Source organism: Monodon monoceros, unplaced genomic scaffold (assembly GCF_005190385.1).
Source record: "Monodon monoceros isolate NGI ecotype Baffin Bay Population unplaced genomic scaffold, NGI_Narwhal_1 Super_Scaffold_21, whole genome shotgun sequence".
Classification (NCBI taxonomy): Eukaryota; Metazoa; Chordata; class Mammalia; order Artiodactyla; family Monodontidae; genus Monodon; species Monodon monoceros.
The window spans coordinates 106,448,232-106,468,542 of NW_021703778.1; positions in this window are offsets into that span (position 1 = coordinate 106,448,232).

Sequence of the window (20,311 nt, forward strand, 5' to 3'; positions counted from 1 at the left end):
GTAGAAAAGTTCACATGTAGCACAGATGCTAGTTGGATGGCAAAGGTGCTTTCAGACAAATATAAAAGGGAAGCAAAGCATCACCTTCCTTCAAAAGTAAAGCTGAAAAGCTCCACATCATTTCATAAGAGCAGCTCTAAGGGAGAAATACTAAAAGTCGTCAAGATCTATAATGGGAGAAGAAACTAGTTAGTTGGCTTTGAGTAGATTTTGATCTGCTCTAAAAGATATTAGACACTCAGAGTACAAGTTGAATTTAACGCAAATCTAGTTTAAGGTAAATATTTACCAACCAGTTTGTAGGAAAAAAAAATCTATTTAATAGTGAGATCATCTAATGAATTAGATTTGTGTGCGTGTGTGTCAGCTGCTTTAGCAAGTTTCAAATTCAATAAAGGCTCCAAGTCTAGGTATGGTGAAAGAGAACCAAACCATTCCTAATCTTGTTAAAGTGGGAGCATTTACAAGATCTAGTACAGGTAAGTATGATTGGGAACGTGAAAGGCAGCCATTACAATATTTGTGTCCACACCTAAAATAGACATCTGGAGTGAACTGATGTTCCTGATACTGGGGATAACAGATGTAGACAGGGAGGAGAGTCCAAGATAGTTTTAGATAGTTTTGTGAATATAAATGTTACATTCAAGAGTTCAAGAGTAAAGATCGAATGCCTCTTGCTTCTATAGGAAAAAGTCCAATGTCTGGAATGGGGACGTGAGAATCAAAAAGCATTGATTTCTATTGCTGGCTCAGCTGGTGACTGCTTCTGTAGTCTGAGGCAATTTTCCTAGCCGATTTGTGACTAAATCTCAGCATCTACAAAATGAGGTTAGGAATCTTTTCTGTTTGAGACCCAGCTAGTATTATTAGGACTTTTGTTCATGTTATTAATGTTTATGATGCCTTCAGGGATTCTCAGACAAGAGCACTACATAAGCCCAAAGTGTTATTAATATTTGCTTTTTATGTTATTCCAAAAGGGTATTGTGGAGGCTGATGAATTAACATTTGCAACATTCTGTAAAAAGGGTTGGAATAAACAGTGTCAGTATTACTTAATGCACAAATTATCCCTTAAAGACATGCAGAAAACCTACAAATGATAGCTTCCTGATCAACCTGATATTCGGCTTATACCAGACTCTTAGACACCTAAAGCATTTGCCAAAAGATTATACCTATATATCTATTTTGCCATCTAACCTCAGTGTGCCAGTCTACCCATTCCATCTAGAGAGGTGAAAGAATGGGTTGTGAAATTTCATTTGTTCAAAATTTTGAAAGATCTAGTAATTTGTAAATTGTAATTTTTCCTTTGTTTCACTGTTGATTTCTTAACTGTTCTTGATGCATTGTAATTCAGTTTTCTAACAGATGGGGTTTTAACATGATGGCATCCTTTGGGGTTTTAGATTTTTGTCAGAGGTTTGCTTCATGTTTAATGCCTGATATAGACACTGGACATATTTTTATGCTGCCTGGCTTTGAATGGCTATTTAAGTGTGTATTACAGGCATAAGGCACCTTCAATTTACAGTATTTTACCTACTTATACCATTTCCAGGGCTCTCTATTGTAACATTATCATTAGGGTTGCTGGTCCTTTGCTGCCAACAACATGATTAAATCCTATTACAATTACTCTTGTTATAAAATCTTCTCATGCTTCTTGGCACTAAAGGTGCACAGAGCCATGCAGGTGGTCACATAAAAAGGAGCAATGTACTCCGAACTGAAATGTTAGGAGAGCTCTAGCCTAGAGAAGGCAAATAGATCCCCAAAGTAAGATATTACTGTATTACTGCACTCTCTGGGGATGGATTTTCTTCTGAAGTTTAGTTTATAATACTAAAGAGGGTTTTGCTCTTATTTGGTTTTTCTCCCTAGGGGAGTGAAGGAGGGGGATGTAATCTGGAGGAATTCTTCCCAAAGAAAGGCTCAGAAAAAGGCCCAATGATGACTAGAAAAATGACAGCCTGTTTGAAGACAAAGAGGGGAGAATCTAGTCAATGAAATAATGTCTCCTATTTCATACACAATAATGGTGCTTCTTACACCTGGGAATAATGAAATGTGAGTTGGGACTTTTTCCCCTCTTGTGGTGAAGCATTCAGCAGTGCTTCTCACAACCAGAAGCAGCAACTTGTAACGCAGGTGACAAAAGGGCAGAGTTGCTCACTTTATGAAACTGACTTGTCTTCAAATCTACTTAACCTGACCTTATTAGTACCTCGGTCTATGCATCCACATTCTGGGAAAACAGCCAGGTCCCCACATGGTGTGTATCTGTGCAGAGCTGTGGGAAGTGGTGCAGAGGGCTAGTCCAAACCACCAGGGCTTTGCCAAACCGCCCGTGTTTACTTCCTGCCTCTGTCACGTGTTAGCATGCTTTCCAGCAAAATACCTGTGCCTAGGTTTCAGTTTCCTCATCTCTTTCCTCATCCTCATAAGGTTGATGGGACGACTGAAGTAGTTGATATTTATGAAACACTTAGAATAATACATGACTCACAGAAAATGCTGTCTTCTCCTAGTAACAGTGGTGTTACTGAAGTCGCCCCTGGAATGGGCGTGCACATACACGCTGAAGTCTGATGGCACAAAGGCACATTTGTACCTCACCTTTGCAGTGTGAGGAAATTTGGCAAAAGAGAAACGGAGCATATAAAAACATACCCAAGTTACTATAATACAAGGCTATTTCATATAATAGTACTAGTTAATGATTATTGGACATGGACTTATGCTGGAGTGAGCACTTCATGTGCATCATTTCACTGAATCCTCCAGTAACTCTATGAGGAGCCACACCTATTATCCTTAGTTTACCACTGAGGAAAATGAGGCACTGGGTAGTAAATGATACAACTTATACACGAAGAGCTGGGAGAAGTTTATCTGACTGCTATTTTTCTGCTTATCTCCCTCCTCTTCCTAGATGGATAGATACACAGATACATAGATAGATATATAGTTACACAGATAGGTAGTTACATTGATAGATAGATAGATAGATATGAATAAGAATTGTTAACTTTGCCCTAAACCATGAATGTGTGTATAGTTACAAATATAAGATATATGTGTGTCCATATATTATATATTTTCTCTGAAGCAGAACCAGAAGGTTATAGCTAAATAAGAATTCATTTATGGACATGAAGCTCAAGACCCTATATTAACTTAGTCATCTTTTCATGCTTGCATGCATATTCATGTGTATGAAGGTGCACACAAAGTGTCTGCTTTCTTGGGGCTCCCATACGCATGTCATGTCTATTCTAAATGCCAGTGGCAGAGTAAGGTGATGGTGGTGCGGGGGTGTGGTCTGCCCCAGGTGCAGGAGGCACACTGTCTGTAGGCAATTGAAAAACCATAATAAAACCAACTAAAAATCTGCTTACATCTTCTTATCACCATGCATTTCTAAGTCACGTTGGTGATAGCACAGTGCTCCTCAACAGAGTAGGCCTCGAGTTCTCTCCCATCTCCCTCCCCTTTGGTTTGCTACTTCATATCTGCCTTAGGGTAGGAAATTAAAGTGGGGTGCAAAGGATAGGCTACCTTTTCAATAATAAAAATGCTTATTAGTTAGGTATTTGTTTAGCATGTAGATATCGTTAATAACTGCTGTTACAACACTTTCACAGCACAGAGGGAAAAAAAACTTTTATGGAAACAAATACATACACCCAGAAACAAAGGCAAATAATTGCTACAAAACCATCTTTGCTCAATCCATCCCTTTTAACATCCAGAAAGGCTGGAAGGCACATACCCACTTCTTCTTGTTCCTGTTGTTTGGCAGGGAGGTGTGTAGTTCTTTGATGATGAGAGAAGAATAGAAGTAGTTAAGGATAAACCCTTTCCTATTTAATGGTTCCATTCTTTTCTTCTCCCCAAGGCGATGGAGAATGTATGGAGAGGAATAAGAATTCAGAACAGTATGACTAAATCACACTCGCTAAAGTTAGAAAAGCCCTGAATAGGTCAATTCTACTGACTTCATAGAGGGGAAAAAAGTGCAAGAACCGATTCATGAGGGGTAAAATCTGTTGCAACTCCCCACCGGAGCTTACTGTTTACTCACCTGCCTACTACAGTTATTGTCATCACACTTTATTGATAAGGTCATCCCAAGGCAAAACTATAAAATATGAGGAGTTTTTCTTTGGCTTTTCCCTACTTTCGGAAGACTCCTACAGGTTTTTAGGGATCCCATCTCGTTATTTGCGGCCGCTCCCCTAGCCGCCATGACCACCACCATCACCACTACCTTCCACACATAAGATTTTGAGGGCTTTGGCAGGAACTCATGTTCCCAATGTTCCCCATGCATTTTCTCCCATCAATATTTTCCCTTCCTGTGTCCCATTCTTTGAGAACCCTGCCATGAGAAAATGGCTGGTGATAAATCAATCAGATAGTCCAATTCCCAAAGCTGGAATACAGTCGTCCTTGGTATCTGTGTGGGATTGGTTCCAGAACTCCTGCGAATACCAAAATCCAAGGATGCTCAAGTCCCTTATATAAAATGGCCTAGTATTCGTGTATAACCTAAGTACATCCTCCTGTACACATTAAATCATCTCTAGATTACTTTTAATATCTAATACAATGTAAATGCTATGTAAATAGTTGTAACTACAATCTTAGTTATGTAAATAGTTGCCAACAAACTCAAGTTTTGCTTTTTGGAATCTTATAGAATTTTTTCTCGAATATTTTTGGTCTGTGGTTGCTTGAACCCGAGGATGTGGAACCCGTGGATACGGAGGGCCAACCATATAAAACAATTAAATACACATCAAATAGATAAATTGGGTCATTTGTAGAGACGTGAATGGATCTAGAGACTGTCATACAGAGTGAAGTAAGTCAGAAAGAGAAAAACAAATATCGTATATTAACGCATATATGTGGAACCTAGAAAAATGGTACAGATGAACCGATTTGCAGGGCAGCAATAGAGACACAGATGTAGAGAACAAACATATGGACACCAAGGGGGGAAAGAGGCGGGGGTGGTGGTGGTGTGATGAATTGGGAGATTGGGATTGACATATATACACTAATGTGTATAAAATGGATAACTAATAAGAATCTGTTGTATAAAAAAATAAAATTAAAAAAATAGATATATACATAAAAATTTATAGTATGTGTTTTTGTTTGCTGAGTGTTGTTTTCTCTCAGTTAACAAGCACTTTTTTTTTTTTTTTTTTTTTTTTTGCGGTACGCAGGCCTCTCACTGCTGTGGCCTCTCCCATTGCGGAGCACAGGCTCCAGACACGCACGCTCAGTGGCCATGGCTCACGGGCCCAGCCGCTCCGCGGCATGTGGGATCTCCTGGACCGGGGCACGAACCCGTGTCCCCTGCATCGGCAGGTGGACTCTCAACCACTGCGCCACCAGGGAAGCCCAACAAGCACTTTTAAGGCAAACTGCAGTGTAAGCTTTCAGGCAATGGGTATAGCACACCCTGTTTCCATTGCTTTCTGTCAATGAATGCTCTATTGTACTCTTTTAAATTGAGTGTCTTTGGTATCTTTCATTCTGTTTTATATATAATCTTACGTCTTTTAAAGAAATAATTGAAAAAAAAAAGGAAAAATTTTTTTCATGGTCCTATATTTACCCACATATTTACCATTTCTGATGGTATTTTTTCTTCCTGTGGATTCATGTTACTCTCAGGTGCCATCTCCTCTCAGCCCAAAGAACGACATTTAGTGTATCTTGTCAGGAAGATCCGCTAGTAATGAATTCTTCCCGTATTCATTTTTGAGGAAATATCTTTATTTTGCCTTCATTTTTGAAGGATATTTTGCTGTACACAGAATCTTCTGTGTCTGTTTTTAACAGCTTTATTGTGATATAATCTATAGACCATATAATTTGCCCATTTAAAGTACACATTTCAATGTCTTTTAGTATAGTCAGAGAGTTGTGCAGCCATCACCAGAATCAATTTTAGAGCATTTCTGGATATAGAATTATATAGGTTGACAGTAGTTTTCCATTTCTTTCAGCACTTTGATTACACCATTCCATTATCTTCCGGCCTCTATTGCTTCTGATGAGAAATTAATTATTAGTCATATTGTTTCTCCTGTACATAATGAATAATTTTTCTCTTCTTTCAAACAATGTGTTTATTTGATTTTTCTATTGGTCTGTCTTCATGTTTTCTGATTATTTCTCCTGTCATCTGAAATCTGCTATTGAACCCCTTTAGTGAATTTTCTATTTTTGTTATTTTACTTTTCATCTCTAGAATTTCCACTTGTTTCTTTTTTATAGTCTGTTTCTTTACTGAGATTCCTGGTTTGTCACTGTCATCATATTTTCTTTTAACCATTTATATTTATATTACATGTACATGGTTTCCTTCAATCTTTGAACGTATTACTAACAGCTGCTTTGAAGTCTGTATCTGGTAGATCCAAAATACTGTAAAGCCCACTCAAAGTCAGTTTCTATTTAGTGTTCCCCCCCCTCCCCCGGGTATGTGTCACATTTACCTGCTTTTTTGCATGTCTCATACGTTTTTTTGTTAAACATTGGATATTTTAGATAGTATATTGTAGTAACTCTGGATCCTGGTTTTCCTGATTTTCTTCATTGAGTTCTTCTCTCTCTCTCTCTCTCTTTCTCTCTCTTTCCCCCTTCCCTCCCTCTCCTTCTTTCTCTCTCTCCCCCCACTTCCTTTCTTTCTCTCTCTCTATATATTGCTTCGTTGAACTTATTCTGTAGAAGCTGTCTCCTCTGTAATGTGCCACCACAAATGTCTCTGCTAAGATTTTTTAAATTCTTATTTCTATTTGTTACCCTGGCTTCCTAGGGGTCACTCTGAATTGCTCAGTGGCCAGCCAATAAGCCATAGCTTAGTGGTCAGAGATTGTGCTCAAACACCTTGTGCTCATAAAACTTATCTTTTGCCAATGGAACTGTGTGTGATTTGAAGAAGACATTCAAAGTTCAGACAACTTTTTCTTGTCTGTTCCAGATTTTATTTTCCTCTCAGCTCTCTGGAGTCCCTCTGTGTGTTCACAAAGTCCCCAGTCAGTCGGGGATGTGTGGAGAATGTACATAGCCCTGCTACAGCTCTCTCACTTCCAGGATCTCCCTGTCAAATTTCTGGCTAGTCTGTAAGCCTGCCACCCATCACAAGCAGGACCGCACTCTCAAGCTAGCAAAGCTGCAGGCTTGCCTAGTCATTTCTTACCAAGTTTGCTGCTCTTACTGAAAACACCTGTCAGCCATGGGATTTTGCTTTCAGCTACAGACCAATTCCATTCCCTCTGGCAGCAAAGTTGCTGGTTTCACAGACATCCTTATCCTGGTCTAAATGGTGTGCCAATTGAGCTGGGGTGGAGGAGAGATGGAAGCAGCCTCAGGCAAGAAGGCCGCTGCCTCCCACTGTTTTTACCTAAATTCTAGCAGCTTTTCATAAATAAATGGTTCTCTCTTTACTGTTTGCCTTTCGTTGATTTCTAAAGCTCAGAAATGCTTGGGGGATTTGCTTTGACAATTTTGTACAGTTTTACATTTGGCTTTTGAGAATAAGATTTGCTGACCTCTTCCTTCCCCCATGGCCCAAAGTTCTACCTTCAAATCATGCATTCCTTATTCCACAGTGGACCCTTTTCCACCATTTAGTTTCTGCTCTGGGGAACAATTTTGACACATATGCCTGACTACAGTGGTGCAAGAGACAGGGTTGAACCTGTCCCAAATAAACAAAACAAGAGAATCATGATGGATTTCAAAATGCAAATTTTACAGTTGTTTAAGCCACCTTACCAGTGGTCTAGGACTCCTAAATGATCTATAAAGGAAGGTAAAGATTAGAAAGCAGTCAGCATATTATTAATGGGGATTCACAATATCCTTGATATTATAAATGGCACCATAACATTATGGCATCCTAAGAGCATAGAGACCTAGTAGCCCTGACCGATAATTGTGTGAAATGGTGGCTAAAACAATGGACGTAAAAATATCATGGTTTCTGATCATTTTAAGAGAAAGGATTATTGCCTTTGTTCAAGATTGGGGTTACCTATCTTCATCCCCCAATAGTCCTAATTCAGCTCCATGTCTGCTTCCAGAAACACATATCCCTCATAAAATACAGCATGCCAGCCTATTCTCTGCAAGAATGCGTAGGTGTTTTATTTGAAGGGGGATCAATAGAGAAGTTTGGTTTCAGGATTGATAGACAATCTCATGAGAATTCAAGAATGGGAAACAATAACACCAGGATTCATAGGATGGGATCCAAAAGGTCAGGACAAGGCTATCCACCTTGGCTTTAAAGCAGGTTCATGCCAGTGGGTCTCTGCTTCTCCCCTTATCTTATTATTCTTCTTCCTCTTATAAACCAGCTTTGTTTGCCCATGGTCTCTCTACTCCCACAAAAGGCCACATGGCTTTGGCTTGGCATGAACTGACTTTTATCTGTCTTTACAGACATTATAGCTCTTCTTCCACAACAGACTTAGTCATTTAGTGCTCATTTTGCAATTCTCAAAAGAAAGAGTCTGATTCATCCATTTTGGATCAGTAATCTCGGGCCAGCGGGTCAAGCTTATTGAAGTACTTCTGATATTCTATGGCGATCCTTTCAGCAGGGGTCATGGGTGGAGATCTCCTTAGGAAGGCGCATAGACTGGGAATGAGGGCAATGACTGACATCTACGATATAATTGGTTTCTTCCTAAAACTCACTCTTCCTAAGTGAGTTTTCTCTATTCTTCAAATGCTAAAACTTTGTTGGATTTTCTCTAAGGCAGATACACTCAGAATTTGATTGGGGTGAACTCCTGAAATTATTTTGATAGCAAATACTAGATATTGTTTTATTTTCAACTTTTCCATCTCACCTTTGTTACAGATCTCAATTTTTGGTTACAGACCATTTAGCATAAACGGTTGCAATATATAATTTTAATTAATGTGTGTAAATACATAAGAATTAAATTGAGGACAGGAGAAGGCACTTCATGTGAGGGAAAGAGCATAGCAAAATTATGGAGGCTGAAATGATCATGGTTGATGTAGTTTCCTAGGGCTGCTGTAACAAATTACCACAAACTGGGTGACTTAAAACAATAGAAATGTATTCTCTCACAGTTCTGGAAGCTAGAAGTCTGAAAGCAAGACATTATCAGGGCCATGCTCCCTCTGAAGACTCTAGGGAATAATCCTTCCTTGCCTCTTCCTAGCTTCTGATAGTTGGCAATTCTCGTTGTTCCTTGATTTTCAGCTACATCACTCCAATTTCTGCTTTTGTCTTCATATGGTTGTCTTTGCTCTGCATGTCTGTGTCTGTCCAAATCTCTTTCTCCTTATAGGGAAACTAGTTATTGGATTTAAGGCTCTAACCCAGTATAACTTCATCCATACATCTGCAAAGACCCCATTTCCAAACACGATCATATTCACAGGTACCAAGGGTTAGAACTTCAACAAATCTTCCTGGGAGACACAATTCAATCTACAACAGTCCAGTTAAGAAACTCCTGAATGAAATGGAGCACATGTACTATGGAAAAAATGAGGATAATCATGAAAATGGAATTCATGAGACCTGGGTCATAAATATTCATGGTGCAGATGCCACACCATATTAATCAATTCGAAAGGTGTCTTTCCCAAAATAGCCTACATAAATTTGAAGCATTAGAAGTATCTCATTTAGAACTCTTCAATAGTGTTGAGTTTTGTTTGATTATTCTTTGGTGCTATCGTTTCTTCTTCCTACTCTGCTGAGAATTTCCAAAGATTTTCCTACATCTTCCCCAACATTTTTGGATTCCTGACTGTTATCGGATATATATTATCTATGCTCTTATCTAAAGCCTATCCATAACTTTGAACCCTAAATCCTATACTCAGCAAATCCCCCCTCTCTGACTTTCCTATTTTCACTCTCAACTGGATCATTCCCATCAACATGCATAAAGATACCATTATTTTGCACATCTCAAAAGAACTCTTGAGTCTATTTTATCTGACAGATCCTGCACAAACAGTTTTGTTCCCTTTTTTCCCCTTTGTCCCCTTGAAAGACATCTATATTCCCTTCACCAAGTCCTCTCCTGCACACTCCAATCTGACTCTCACCCCACCACTCCACTCAAAGTGTTCTAGTCATGGTTATCAATAGCTTCCACATTGCTAAATCCAACGTTCAAGTCTCAATCTTCATCTTTCTTGACCAATCAACAGCATTTGACACAGTTGACTACTCTTGTCTTGTAGACACACTTGCCTTCTAGGACACTACACTCTTCTCAATTTCCTTTCACTTCACTAGTTGCTCCTTCTACTCATCTTTTTTGGTGATTCTTCTTCAACTTCTTAATATTTGAGCATACTAAAGCATCCTTGGATCTCTTTTCATACACACACACACACACACACACACACACACTTTTGGCATCTCATCCAATCTCTTGGCCTTAAATGCCATCTACATGCTAATGACTCCAAAATATATATCACTGGTCCAGACCCCTCTCCTGTACTTCAGACTACATTACTAACTGCCAATTCAATATGCTTGAGTGTGTAATAGACATTTCGAACTCACCACATCCAAAGCTGAAGTCATCCTGCCACCAAACGTGCTCTGCTTTTAGCATCTCCACCTCTGATGATGGCAACTCCATTCTTTCAGTCATTTGTGCCAAAAATCTTAGTCTTTCTTGACTTCTTCCTTCTTCTCACACCCCATATGGAATCCACAAAGATTTGCTGTTCAAAATATAAAGTACATTCAAGATATAATCAGAATCAGGACTTCCCTGGTGGTCCAGTCGTTAAGATTCTGTGCTTCCACGGTAGGGGGAGAGGGTTTGATCCTTGGTCAGGGAACTAAGATGCCACATGCCGTGCAGCCTGGCCAAAAAAAAAAAGAAAAGAAAGAAAAAAAGATATAATCAGAATTCTACCACTTTCTCCATCTCCACTGATATATCCTTATAAATGCACTATCATCTCTCACCTAAATTATTATTTTTATGTTCTTCCAACTGGTCCACTTCTACGCTTGTCCTCCTACAATTTATTGACAACATAGCAGCCAGAGTAAAGTTGTTAGAATTTAAGTAATAAAACATGTCTCTTCTGCTCAAAATCCTCCAATCCCTCCTCACCTCATGCAGGGTAAAAGCCAATGTCTTTACAGTGGCCCATAAAGCCCTATGTGAATTGGCCTCTTGAAAATTTGAACCTCATTCTATTTTCTCTGTCACTAACTTCACACCAGCCATACTGCCCTCTTAACATTCATCAAATGTGTCAGGTTTGCCCTTGCCTTCGGGCCCTTGCAACTACTTTTCCTTCTGCTTAAAATGCCTCTTCTCCAGATACTTGCATTTCTAATTCCTCACTCCTTCAAGTCTGAGTAATTATTACCTTCTCAATGAGGCATATCCCAACCTCCATCCACACCCCAAGTATTCATTACTTTGTACTACCATCTATTTATACAATATTTCTTATGTTTATTGTTTATCATCTCCTTCCTTTAGAATATTAGGTTCGTGAGGACAGAAAATTTTGTCTGTTTGGTCACTGATGCATTTCAAGCACCAAGAACAGTGAATACTTGTTGAGTGAATGAATGCTTTAACTTTTAAGGCTAGACCAATAGCTTCTGAAGGCAAAAATAATTTTTCTTTTTCCTCTAGTGATCTCACCAATTAAGGTATAATTATGACTAGTGTAACACCAAAAACTTCCTTCAAGAAATATACCTCATCACTGACACTAGTGGAGAAGAGCTTCACAGTAATGCTAAGCGGCATAACAATTTATTGGTCTTGGATAGGTTACTTTAAAGTGGTTGTAAGCTGCAATGATTAATGGTCCTTCACCTTATTGTGCAATGCAGCATGGCAGGGGTGACACTATCTCTTCCTTGGTATACAGCTGGACTCCACTTCTCAGCCCTGGGAGTCTTAGGGAGGTTATGAGTGTAGTTCTGGACAGTAGAATAGGGTAGAAATTCAACAGAATAGGATTGCGCTTTCCAGGCTGAGTCCTTATGTTTCCCTTGTGATTTTCTTCTCCCTTGTCCCCTGGTCAGAAGGAGAGGGTGCAGTGGAGGATTCAGATGCCCTAGAACATGATGGAATCACCAGATGAAAGGAGGCTGAGTCTCTGAATCACAAGGTGGAAGACCATTCACCAAACTCTTTACTGGACAGCGACGTGAATGATGGCTAAAATCTTTATAGTTTTATTGCACTGATAATTGGGGTTGATTTTTATATCTATTCCACCATGACCAATTGAGCCAGTACCTAATATTGTCTCAGAAAGGTAGGATGAAACTTGATTATGCAAAGCTATGAAAATGGCATGTGTTAGCATCAAGGAAACTTGAAATCTCTGGCAAAAATCTTTGCTTTTAACTAAAATGCTCCAATATATTAGCATTTTTTCTTGGAATAAATAGGTTGGTGCTTTTTGGACCTGAGATGTGAATCTCTGGCCTAAGTTAGGGTTCCCCTTTGAATTCAATGGCAGTGTCAATAGGAAAGCACCAACCTATTTATTTAGGTTGGTGTTTGTGCTTGGCACCACCTGGCTGCAGTTACATCGCTCAGCACTAAACACGCTGGCTGTGTCAGAGTGGGGTACTGTCATTCTGATGAAGTGGGGAGTGTGTTGGCCTGGTAGGAAGCCTTTTAAATTGAATGACAAGGTTTTTCCTATTTGTTACATCCCCAGGCCATTGTCAAATCATATAATGCCAGCCCAGGAAAGTAATTACAGAACTGTTGTGAGGCTGTTAGCAGCTGCTTTTCATTTTTCCCCATTGTGACTGGGATGTGGTGGAGAAAAATTGGGATGACTAAGAACCACAACATAAACGCCACCCAATCTGCCGGCCAGTCACATGTGGCACTTACTTTTAGCCAAGGGAAAAGAGCAGGTTCCTGAAATGTTACTAGATGTAGATGACAAATGTAATGAAGAATCTACAGCCAACTATCAGAGGCCAGGTCATGAGGACAGGTGGATTTCATTTATTAAATCATTACCAAAATCATCAGGCCACAAAGTCTAATTTCTAAAAACAAAATCCTGTGTTGACCCCACTGAGCTACCCCTCTTTCTCTTAGCTGTTTCTCTTCTTTCTAGTGTTTTCTTTATTATTTGTGTAAGGACCACAATGAACCTTCAGCTAACAATATGTAATTCAAAGTTTCCAACAATAAATGCAGATTCTCATAAAAAAGCAACTGCAAAGATATATGAAGGGGAAATGGACAATATTAAATGCACTTTCATCTTACCACCTTATTTTAATTTGGTCCTTTCAAATAAGAACTTTATAAGCTGGCCACTGCTTATTTTCAAGGTTAATTTATTTCCTAAACTCTACTGAGTGAAGAATGGTATTACTTTTGATAGGCTACTGATTTAAAGTAAAATATGTATTGTTTTAAAGTTATAACTGTTTAAAGTTAATGGAAACTTCTTAAGATTCTTAACACAACCGAATGTTGTGTTTCCAATCAGGTGACAAACTAATCAGGATGAACCTTAAGTGATTATTCATCATTCATTTTCTCTGAATGAAATTGTTTAACTAGCATGTAGCTATGCTAGCATTATTATGTTCACATATAACCCTTTCTTGTTATGAAAGTCATTACTTTCCTCTCCTTGGTTACTGAAATAAAATAAATACATTTATATGTCTTCTAGAGGTTGCAGAAGGAAGTTGCTTCCCTATACTCTAGACAAAATTCCTTCTACTAACAATGCGTTGCTACCTTTCATGAAATAATTTATTTCTAAATGATGAAAGTGGTCAAAGGCTTAGGATCCAACAATATCCCGAATGAAAATAATTAGATTTGTGGTAAAGATAAGAGTGAGGTTTGAAACCTGTCGGTACATATCACTAAATAGAAATAAATTATGGCTTGTCAAAAATGACAGATTTCAACAAGGTGCTTCCTTTTCACTTTGAGTAAGACCTTTCTCCACCCAGCAATTAACTTTATTCCCATTAATATTCAGTAGCATTGACAAGGTTGACAGAGTAAAGCTGGGTTTTATAAAATTAAAGACAGATTGATAGAGACTCATTACTTTGTCTAATAATTTCACCATCGTATGTTAGATCTTAATAAATAAAGAACAAAGCTGTTGACTGTAGCATTGATTTGTTGTGCCAGGTAAAGGACTCAAATTTTCTGTGTATATTTTCTTTTGGTGATTCATAAATTTATTTTTGAAAATAAACAGTAATTTTGCCTAAAGGGTTACAGAGGTGACACAATAATACATTTATAGCATACCAGAATACGCTTAGCACTGGCATAGTTTTCTTTAGGTATTTCTTCACAATCTATAAATAATAATTATGCTACACAGTTAAATTAAATAACTGCACTTAATTAAATTAAATGAGTAACTGCACTTAAACGACCCTTTGATTATAGATTGAGAAAGCTTAAGCGCAAGTATATGCTTGTGGTGTGGTAGAAAAAGAGCAAAGAATTAACTAACAGCCCACGGGAACATGAAAACCAAACATTTTTGTCCTCCTCCATTTATGATATAAAAAGTTAGAAATAAAGTAGAGCAGGTTTCACAAAGTTTCAAGATGTGTCAAAGATGATGTTGCTTAGAGACATAACATCTGTTCTGTTTTTGTATTTGTCATATTTCCTAAAAAAAAAACTGAAAATGAAACGTTGTGCTTTTCCAAGTTTATGGACACAGTTTTTTTTTCATACAGGACACTTTGGCTGAGTTCAGCTTTGCTTTCTCTTCTAGAACTGTGAGAAAAAATTCTCACCGTTGGTGAGAAAAATGTGATATACGTCTAACAAAATCAACTTGCATTTTTTTTCTGGAAGTTTCTAAGTTTTTCTTTCCCTCTGCCATGACAGGTGACTTCTCACAGGTGAAAGTCTGTCATTTTCCCTCAAGAGTTCTTTTTCCTTTAACATTATATAGCTCAGTAAATTTTTTGCCAGGGGCAATATTAGTGAGTTCTGGATGTATTACTGATGTGGAATTTTGCCACTTGTATTTATTTTCTGTGCTATGACAACCTACTGTTCTGTGGTAGAAATGACACAATTTTAGTTCTCATCAAATTCATAGTTTCTGCAAAAGTCTAATTTTTCAAAAGTGAAAATTCATGTAGTGAAAATGGAATCATTTCACACAGTTCTTACTTTGGCCCCAAGCACATGCACTGAATAGCTCTACTCTTCATTCTCCCATTTTTGTCAGTATCAAAGTCTGAAGATGGACAAGTTATACCTGAACACCCTAAGTAGGGAGTTTGTAATTAAGTTGCAACAATAATAACTTTGGATTTAATTTTCCTGCTTGTTGAGTTTCCTCTTTTGGATCCCTCTCTGATGTTCCACAACCCTTAGCTCCTATTTCCCATGAGCCCTTATCTCTTCTCTTCATAGCAGTCTACTTCTCTGATTTCAGCTTTCTTCAGCTCCCTTGCTTCCTTTCAAACTCCCCTTTAAATTATCAATGCTAATGTTTTCCTTCAGTTATAGTCTTATTTTCCTCTTAATTATTCTGTTTTCTAATCCATTCATGAACTTGCTCCTGCTTTTTATTTGTCAGTCACATATTTATTGAGAATTTACTATGTGCAAGACACTGTGGGAGAACACAAAGATGCTCTATACACCATCACTTCTCTCAAGAGCAGCTGATGCTCAAATAGCACCAACTATGTGTCCGACAATGATCTATGTGATTTACAAATATCAACTTACTTGGCCCTCCCAACATTCCTTATGTTTTTTGTTTTTTGTGTTTTTCTTGCAGTACGTGGGCCTCTCACTGTTGTGGCCTCTCCTGTTGCGGAGCACAGGCTCTGGACGCGCAGGCTCAGCGGCCATGGCTCACGGGCCCAGCCGCTCCGCGGCATGTGGGATCTTCCTGGACCAGGGCACGAACCCGCGTCTGCTGCATCGGCAGGCGGACTCAACCACTGCGCCACCAGGGAAGCCCCCCTATGTTTTAATATTCAGGTTTTATTATTATTCAGGTATGGTGAGGCCAACAGACCAGGAGATGACTGCCATTGAAAAGACAGTTTGTTACTCATAGTTTCCAAGAGAGGGGGACTCGTCACACTGTGCAGGGCCACACAAATAAGCACCAGGATCAATCAAAATATAAAAAGAGTAGAAGGAAAATGTGGGGAAGAGCTTTTATTGTGGTTTCCATTGGGAGGAACAAGCAAGGCATGATAAAAAGGTTTAAGATTGGCTAGTTGGAATGATTTCAGGTAGCTCTGGGGTGTAGGGGCTGTCCCAAGTTGCCTGATGCCTGGTCTTGGGGTGACTGAGGCACGGAAATACTGGCTTGCCGTGTAAGAGCCTGATAGAGGAGGTAGGAGAGGGTGTAGGCTTTGGATTGGGTAGTTTGCATGTAAGAGCCATACTCACAGACTAGTCATTTACTATCTCTCAGAACTGGCTAGCCCTGGGAGTAAGGTAAGTCTCCAGTGCCAGTAAGGTCCCACATATCAAATCATCAGAATAAAAATAAGTGCATAACACACCCTAGAGCCACGGTACTAGTATTATCAAAGCCACATAAGCTAGTAAGTGGTTGAATCTAGATTTGGACCCTGTAGGTCTGGCTCACATTCTTAATTCACATTCTTAATTCTATGCCATGTTGCTTCACCAAGGAACTTGGATTTTGTAAAGGAAATTAAAAATATGCAGTATATATGTGACGTCATCTAAGTCCTGTAAAAGTAAAAAGGGGCTTCAGAACTCAGTGGAGGAAGATGTTAATCAGATTGGGGCTCAAGCAAAAGTTCAGAAGGAACAACAATTGAATGTGCATTTGAAGGGTAGCAAAGATGCCCACAGACATGAAGAGGTCATTCCAGGCAAATGGAATTGCCTGAACAAAAGTGTGAAGATCTGGAAATCTATGAATGGATTCAGGGAGTTGCAAACCACCCACGTGGCATAAGCAAAGCCTGTGCATAGGAGATTGATGCAAATGATACTGGGAAAGTTATTTGAGATCAGAATCAAGAAAGTCATGAATGAAATAATAAGGGATTTGGACTTAATTCAGGGAAAAAATGGGAAGAGTAAGAGGTATAATATATACATTTATATATATGTATTATATATTATATGCAGTATGCACATTATATATACATATATATACATACACATATACATTCAGTATATATATAGGAGGTCTTTGAGTAGCAGAGTAACATGATCAGAAACCCATCATCACAAGAAATTCAGAAGATAAAAGAGTGGAGATACTGATGGTCACTAAACTAAAAATAAGTCCTAACAGACCAGACTTATTTGTCTATAAGAAAAAGAGGGAAATAATCTTAATTGAAATAAGGATAACATGCCAAGACAAATTACAGACTTTGGAAACAGAGAAAATGATGAAGTATGATATTAGCACGAACGAGATAGGCCTTATTTATAAGTGCAATGTCAAAATAATTCCCAGTGTTATGATGGGATAGTGACAAAGTATCTCTGAAAACATATCTCCTGCCTTGAATTCCTCCACATGTTGAGGCTCGCTATCAGTCTCTGGCACTTAGAAAGACCCAGGAGATCATATCCTTTGATAAGCTATGGGGGATGGAGGGTGCACTGCAAAAAGAAGCAGTAATACAAGAAACCAGTGAAAAACTATGACAGAGAATCTATGTACACTGCCAAAAACAGACAATCCTCAAAATAAGTAATTCCAATATGTAACATTTATAATCTAGATTTATCATTGTTATTCACAAAAGTTTTTAAATGTATGTGATGGCAATAACATAAAATATAAAAACAATCTTTATTAATAAAATTCAACAAGATCCCTGTATCTTGTGTATCTTCACTAATTTAACAATTTTTAATTCTAAGTCTGTTAAAAGGAGTCTCAGGTTTCCTTTGTTATATATTTGCATGTGGCAGCCATGTGTGCCAACTGACACTGGTAAGTTATATAGGTGACTCAATTATAATGGGTGGCACTGTTTTCTTGATGTGATTTTCTGAAATGGTGAATATCACTCAGAAAACATAGTGCAATATTCCCTTGATATAAACAGTACTGCATTCCTGGAAATTTGAGTTTATAACTGTAAGGAAGAAACTTTGTTGTAATATGTAAAATTATTTTCTAGTCTCTCAAATAATTGTAAACTATTTTCCCCCTACACAAGTATTAATTTCAAATTTCAAAAATGTGAAAGTCATGTACCATTAACTCTCTACTGTGTAAAACTGACACATGCATAGTGGGACATCTACCATCTCTGTCCACCCACACCCTCTAAATAACATCATCCTCTATTTGCTATGAAAAATAAAAATAATCACATCACTTAAAAATTCTCCCTGTAAAAAACTACTGATTTTTTCTTTTTTTTTTTGCAGTACGCGGGCCTCTCACGGTTGTGGCCTCTCCCGTTGCGGAGCACAGGCTCCGGACGCGCAGGCCCAGCGGCCATGGCTCACGGGCCCAGCTGCTCCACGGCATGTGGGATCTTCCCGGACCGGGGCACGAACCCGTGTCCCCTGCATCGGCAGGCGGGCTCTCAACCCCTGCGCCACCAGGGAAGCCCAGAACTACTGGTTTAAGTAATGGAGCTCAATGTAAGGGAGATCCCTGCCATAAGACATACTCAAGCATATGCTAGAACCTCTTTTCAGGGAAATGGTAGGCAGAATTCAAGCACTGGGTGAATGGTTGGACTTGATCAAGGTTGAAAAATCAAATGCTTACAGACACAAAGCAGGTATGAGAAATGTGTAAACTGGGCCAAGAGAAAGACAATAGAGAACCATGTGGTCTGTGTGACCAGTTGCCCCAGTACCATTTGTTGAATGAATATTCTTCCCTCATTGAAGTGTCTTCGTACCCTGTCAAAAATCAATTGTTTATAAACATGAGAGTTTATTTCTGGACTATCAGTTCCGTTCCATTGATCTATATGTCTATCCTTGTGGCAGTACCACACAGTCTTGATTACTATAGCTTTGTAATACTTTTGAAATCAGTAAATGTGAATCCTTCAACTTTATTCTCCTTTACCAAGATTTTTTTTTTTTCTTGTTCTAGATCCCTTGAATTTCCATATGAATTTTAGGGTCAGCTTGTCAATTTCTGCAAAGATGCCAGCTAGATTTCAGTAGGGATTACACTGAGTTTGTAGATCAATTTCAGGGATAGTGCTATTTTAACAATATTGCCTTCTAATCCATGAATATGGGATGTCTTTCCAATTATTCAAGTATTCTTAAATTTCTTTCAAAAATGTTTTATAGTTTTCAGAGTGCAACTTTTGTACTTCTTTTGTTAAGTTTATTCCTATTTTATTCTTTTCAATCTGGATGCCTTTTATGTCTTTTTCTTACCTAGTTGCCCTGGTGAAGTCGGGTTAGTTTTTAAAACTTATCTATTTTGTTTCCTATTTCTTTTACTCATTATTTATTAACTTGGTTTAATCAAACCAATCCTCTCCCTCTCTCTTTCAGTACTTTGCATCTTCTGTTATCTTTTGAATCTTTCATAATTTAATCCTTCAAAGAAAACACCCCTGATTAACATGACCCTAATACTCCAGAGGGTTTTTTTTTTATCCACACTGTTCTGACACTCTCATGGTCATAGTCTGGATTGCCATTTATTCTGTTACTGTTTATGATCTGGGACACTTTATTTCTCAAATTAAATTGTAAGCTCTGTTGAGTAGAGTCAATATTTTCAACTTTGAAGTCTTCAAAAAATCCTAACAGAGTCTTATGCATAAATAAATGGCTCAGAAATGTTTTTCATTTGCTTTCCTTCTTTCACAGAGAAGTAATTCAGTGAAATAAAAGAGTACTACATTGTCTTGGATCCTGAGTTTCCTGCCTAAATTCTGTATGCTGAGTGATTAATTTACATCTGAGTCTCAGTTTTTCCATCTGTAAAATGGAATGTAAATGGAGAGTAAAATGTAAAATGGAGAGTAAAAATATCTAACTTGCTAATAATGATTAGAACCAGGCAAGTAAAACATACAGCCACGGCAGGCATTTGGTACCTGGCATGTGCTTTCAACATTGATAAAAGCAATGTGGCAATTAAAAACTAGGCTTATTCCATTGTATATATGTGCCACATCTTCTCAGCCATAAAAAGAAATGAAATAGAGTTATTTGTCACTCTGTCATACAGAGTGAAGAAAGTCAGAAGAAGAAAAACAAATACCTTATGCTAACACATATATATGGAATCTAAAAAAAAAAAAAAA